Consider the following 6,043-nt stretch of genomic DNA (forward strand, 5'->3'; position numbering starts at 1 on the left):
ATTTTTATTCCATCAATTCCTGGTGCCTTGTTCTTTGCCAATTCCTTCAATGCACCTTGGCTCTTGATCATATGCTACCTCTTGAAATGGTTGAACATGAACCATTTCCTTTTTGTACAGTGACTCTGTGTATTCCTTCCATATTCTCTTGATGCTTACTGCATCATTCAATAATTTGCCCAGAGAATCTTTCAATAATGAAAGTCAACACTTGAATTTTTTCTTCATTTCTCCCAGCTTGAGAAATATTGATAGTGTTCTTCCTTTGTTGGTTTTCTGATTCCAGATCTTTGCACATTTTATTGTAATTTTTTTTCCATTTAATATCTATTTATTGAGTGACTACTATAATCCAGGAATTGTTTTAGGTACAAATGAAACAGACAGAAGTCTGATTATACCTACTCCTCACTTACCAACTATCTCATTATCTGACATTCCACATCATGACCATAGTAAAAATAACCTAATATCTATTTTTACATGGAGTGTTCGTTGGTGGTGTGGGTTAATGCACTGGACTGCAAAGTCAGTTTGAACTGCAAGGTTGGCACTTCAAACTCACCAGCTGCTACTCAGAAACCCTATACAGGGTCACTATGGGTCAGAACCAACTCAATGGCACTTAACAACAGTAACAATCTATTTTGCACATTAATGGCACATACATCTGGCAATAACAAATGCTGAGTTCCCTGAGAGGGTTCCTGGCTTGCAGACCCCATGTGCCTGTAGGAAGGAGGCTCATACTGCATAATATTTCACTGGTTGGCAGGAGAGATGGGGCATGGTCTTTCTGAGCTGCTGCGGTGCCAGGCAGAGTAGAGGGAGGACTGGAGCAGAGACACTGGGTCCTGGGTGCTGTCAAGGCAATGACAGCTAGTGTACTCAAGGTTGGTTGCTCTCATGGCCAGGGAAGAAGCAGGACCCTAGGGTCTGGCCCCAGGCCCATGGTGTGACATGGATGGGATGGGCTGTGGTCAGAAAATGTTCAAGATGGAATACTTGGCTACCCAAAGTCTACAGGACCCCACGTCAGCTGACCAACACCTGTGCAGCCCCTTATGCTTCCATGATGCCCCCTCTGGAGTTAGCACAGGTGAGATTACGGCAGGCTACCTAGGTAGAAGTGGAGTCAGTGATGAGTAACCAGAGGCACCTGCAGTTTAAGATCAAGAGCAGAGGCTATGCCTGGCCATCGTGGCCTCAGATGATGCTCTGTACTGCCCATTCTCATTGGACATACGGGCGGAGAGTGCCAGGGCTGTCCAATAGGAGCTGGGGGATGCTCAGGTGAAGGGCCAGCACGGAGACACAGCAGTCACCATGCAACTTCCATGTGACACTCAGGCTCTTCTGCCAATTCACAGGGATCCCCTGCTCCCCAAAAAGCCAACAAAGGCATATTGGAGACATTGAGGGCATGAGTTTGCCCTACCCATTGCAAAAATATGAATAGGTCAGGAGAGAGAGGAGACCCCATGGCTAGTGAGTTCAGCAAGGGCCTGGTGTGAAGATCAAAATACAGGTGAGGAGAGGAGGTGATGTAGCCATCCCCTTTTTATTTTAATGTGTTATTGTGAATTATATGATAGTTTACATGGGAGAACTTTAGTTTTACATTCATTCCATCGTATATCATCTCATTGCCATGGTTCCAATCCCCTCCATGCATCATCAACCAGCCAAAGGGTATATCCCAGAAACCCGCCCCCTACACTTACCCCACCTCCCCCCAGTTTTCATCCCAAAGTCACTTTCCCTCTCTGGGTCCAAAGTCCCCAGTCGCTTCATCACTTCACGTCATAATCTCTGTCTCTCTCTTAGGCATGTCTGTTTCTCTGGGTAGGGTCCCACTCTCAGCTCTTCTCTGTTGATGGTCCCAGAGGCCTCCGCTCCTATTCTGGAGAATTAATCACTCCCTTCCTTGTTACAAAACTTTTACCTTTGCATTTCCAACCCTCATAGTCCGTCCTGATAAGCATTATTCACTACGGTATCACAAGTTACCCATCTGTATCTCCTTTCATCAGCTCTGCCCAGACAGATTGAATAGTACCTACTGCACATTCTGCCTTCCGCCATGCTCCCTAGCACCAGGTTCCCTCTTGAAAGCTTGTAAGCCAGTCACTTCTTGCCTTTGTAGTCTCCCCTCCCCATTTGAGTACCCAATGTCCAAGCTGCCCTTCTCCGTCCACTCTGTGTGTGGGGATGTTTGTGAATGTTTCTTGCTGTGAGGATTTGTTCCCTCTTTTGAGTAGCTGCTCCATAGGTATAGGTCAAGTTCATCAGAATGTATCAGCTCACTCTTTTTTTTTTTTTTTCCCCTCCTCTTTCCTCTCCTGGTTGAGCTCCGATCATCCAGTCATCCGGTCCAGGTCACGTGAGTACCATTTCAAGTGTGGGCGCTCCTCTGCATATGTCCTGTCTTCCCATCAGCCAGTAGCTCCACTCTCCTCTAGAGTCCTCCGTGGCCATGCCACTGACTCTGGGCCAAAGAGTGCCCAGGCCTCTTCACACTGCTTGCCAACCAGGTCCTCAGCTGGGTCCACAGAAGTCCACTGAACATTGTAGGGCTTAGCTTGCCGCTTCATTGCTGCTTTTACCCCACTTCCCCCCATTAGTGATGTGTGTGGTCACCAATCAGAGCGTGCATTTCCATTGAGTCTTAGTCTTGAAAAGGGGTCTGCGTTGAGAGGACATGGCCACTTGCCTTGATGATTTCTAGGGAAGTGATTTGTTTGTTCTTGTAGTAACAGCCCATCTTCCTCCATTTTTCCTGCAGGTCTTTCTTTCAAGAGGTATCTTTTATTCTTCTAGCCACTCCAAGCTGGTCTGCTCATCCTTTCAAGTGGAGATTTCTCATCTCTAGAGATCTGGATGTGGTTACGGTTTCTACCCATAGTTTTATGTATTGCAAAGGCTCCACAAGAAGCCTCGTTCACTGGGTACACAGTAGCCCCATTTTAGGTATTCCAATCAGTCATAGGCAGAAGACGGACTTACAAGCGTTCTAGTGTGGTGTTTCTGACTATTCCTTTCTCTCCCTCTTCAGTGTCTATTCTAAATTATAATGCAAGGGAAACCAAGATTAAAATAAACAAAGAAACCAAAAACAGTCAAGCATCTTAACATGATCCCCCCCCCCATTCCAGCCATGACTCAATCCCTGTATCTCAGATCCCTGCGGTTCCAAGGCTGTGTATATACCATCCTTTATCTCTGCCCCATTTAGCCCTTTCGAACATGCCCAATTGTTCTCCCATCTGCCCCGTTTTTCCACTTCCCTCTCCCTCCCTGTATATTGCGCCCGCCCTAGCACCCAAGCTCTCCTGTGTTCAATCCTCACCCTGTGCTCCGCCCTCTCCCCTTACCCCCACCCACCACCAACATCCCAACAACCAACAAAGACTTCCTCCTACCCCCTTTAAGTATAATTTCTTTTTCTTAGTCTTTTACAGTAGTGGTCCTATGCAGTATTTCTCTTTTTGTGACTGACTAATTTCACTCAGCATAATGTCCTCAAGATTCATCCATGTTATGCGGTGGCTTACCACTTCCTTGTTATTCTTCAATGTAGCATAATATTCCATTGTGTGTATGTACGACAATTTGTTTATTCATTCTTCAATTAATGGGCACTTTGGCTGTCTCCATCTTTTTGCTATTGTAAATAGTGCTGCTATAAACATTGGTGTGCATATGTCTTCTCGTGTTGTGGATCGATTTTCTTGTGGGTAAATACCGACTAGAGGGATTGGTGGATCATAAGGTATTTCTATTTTCAACCTTCTGAGGAAACGCCATATTGTTTTCCAGAGAGGTTGGACCATTTTGCAATCCGACCAGCAATGCAAGAGTGTCTCAGTCTCTCCACATCCCCGCCAGCATTTATTGTCTTCTATATTTTTCATCTTTGCTATTATTGTTGGTGTGAGATGATATCTCATTGTTGTTTTGATTTGCATCTCTCTAATGGCTAGTGATTGTGGACATTTAAATGAATACGTATTTTCTGTTTTGTATGTGTATATCAAAAAGGGTGGAGGAAATAGCGGTAAATGCTGTTGAATGGTTGTACATGTAGGAAATTGTCACCATTGCAATGAAACAAAATATGATTTATTGAAGTAAAATTAATAATCTACCCTGGAAATGTTCAGTCAATTAACAGTAAAAACTTTTTTTTAAAAATCATATGATCAGATTTCTCCACCAGTGGGCGCTGAAAACTGATGCCTTCCACTTTATATCAGATGCAAAGCTCTGAAACTGTTCCAGCAAAGCGCCTTCTCGGGTGTTTTTGCACCTCCGCTGAGAAGCCTCTGCTGCCTGTCTCCTCTTCTCCGGCCCCCATATCGGAAGTCCACCACCAAGGTTTTTAAGGGCTGGGGCATCTTCAGGCGGATGGAAGCACACCCCCAAAGGGTCCAGCATTGTGCCCACAGGGTACAATTTTCCCACGGTGCAAAGAAGAATTCCTGAGAGGCCCAGCGGTCTCACAAGCTAATGCTTTGGCTGCTTCTTATGACTTCTGACTCTGGGACTTAGCCCTAAAGTTGATTCTCTTAATTTGGTGGGAGCCTTTATTCCTGCCTTACCTAAAAAGAGACAGCAGGTCTGGATATACAGCCAAAGATATTTGCACTTTGTAAAACCCCAACATAAAAGGAAAAAGCCAACACCAACTACTGTATACAAGGACACAGTCATTTTGGAAATTACACTGTGCATACACAAATACCTAACTGACATTCAGAGATAAAAATTGTGAACAACCATTCTTCCATTCATTTCTCAAAATGTATCTGCACCCCTCCATGGCAGTGACTAAAAGGGGGGGGGCTGAGCAAGTGGACACCCCCACACACTGCTAGACATTTCTACTGTGCATGCACACTGACCTGCACAGCAAAGGCTACTGAACAGTCTGCTAATTTTGTTTTTGTTTTTGTGTGATGGGGTTTTTGTCTTTGTTTTTATATTATTTCTGGTTTGGGTTCTTTTGGTCTTAATTTTTCCCTGGGAGTGGGAGCTTTCTCTCCCTAAATTACCTAAGAAGAAACAGCAATCATGGCCATATAGCCAAGCTAAAAGCATATCTGGTAATACCCCATCATCTGGACAGGAACCAATACTATCTGCTAAGCATTACATAGATAGCCAACAACTGCTAAGGTAGATTGTTTTAGTTGTTGTTAGGTGCCATTGAGTTGGTACCGACCCATAGCGACCTTATGCAAAGCAGAACGAAATACTGCATATCCTGGGCCAACCTCACTATTATTGCTATGCTTGAGTTCATCGTTGTTGCCACTTGGCCAATCCATCTCGTTGGGGGTCTTTGTCTTTTTCTCTGACCATCCACCTTACCAAACATGATATCCTTCTCCAGAGACTGGTCCCTCCTGACAATATGTGCTAAGTATGAGAGACGAAGTTTGGTCATCTTGGCCTCTAAGGAGCACTCTGGCTGCTCTTCTTCCAAAACGGATCTATTGGTTCTTTTGGAAGCCCATGGCACTTTCAATATTCTCTTCCAAAACCATAACTCAAAGGCATCAATTCTTCTATGGTCATACTTATTTACTGTCCAGCTTTCGCATGCATATGAGGTTATTGAAAATACCATGGCTTGGGTCAGGTGCACCTTAGTCCTCAAGCTGACATCTTTGATCTTCAACACTTTTAAAAGGTCTTATGCAGCAGATTTGCTTAATGCAATATGTCATTTGATCTCTTGACTGCTGCTTCCGTGAGTGTTGATAGTTGATCCAAGAAGAATGAAGTCCTTGACAACGTCAATCTTTTGTCCGTTGATAAGAATGTTGTTTATTGATCCAGTGGTGAGTATTTTTGTTTTCTTTACATTGAGATGTAATCCATACCGAAGGCTCTGCTCTTTGATCTTTATCAGTAAATATTCTAAGTCCTCTTCACTTTCAACAAGCAAGGTTGTATCATCTGCATATTGCAGGTTGTTAATGAGTCTTCCTCCAATCCTGATGCCATGTTTTTCTTCATAGAACCCAGCTTCTTGGAT

This window comes from Chrysochloris asiatica, unplaced genomic scaffold (assembly GCF_000296735.1).
Source record: "Chrysochloris asiatica unplaced genomic scaffold, ChrAsi1.0 scaffold00118, whole genome shotgun sequence".
NCBI classification, from domain to species: Eukaryota; Metazoa; Chordata; class Mammalia; order Afrosoricida; family Chrysochloridae; genus Chrysochloris; species Chrysochloris asiatica.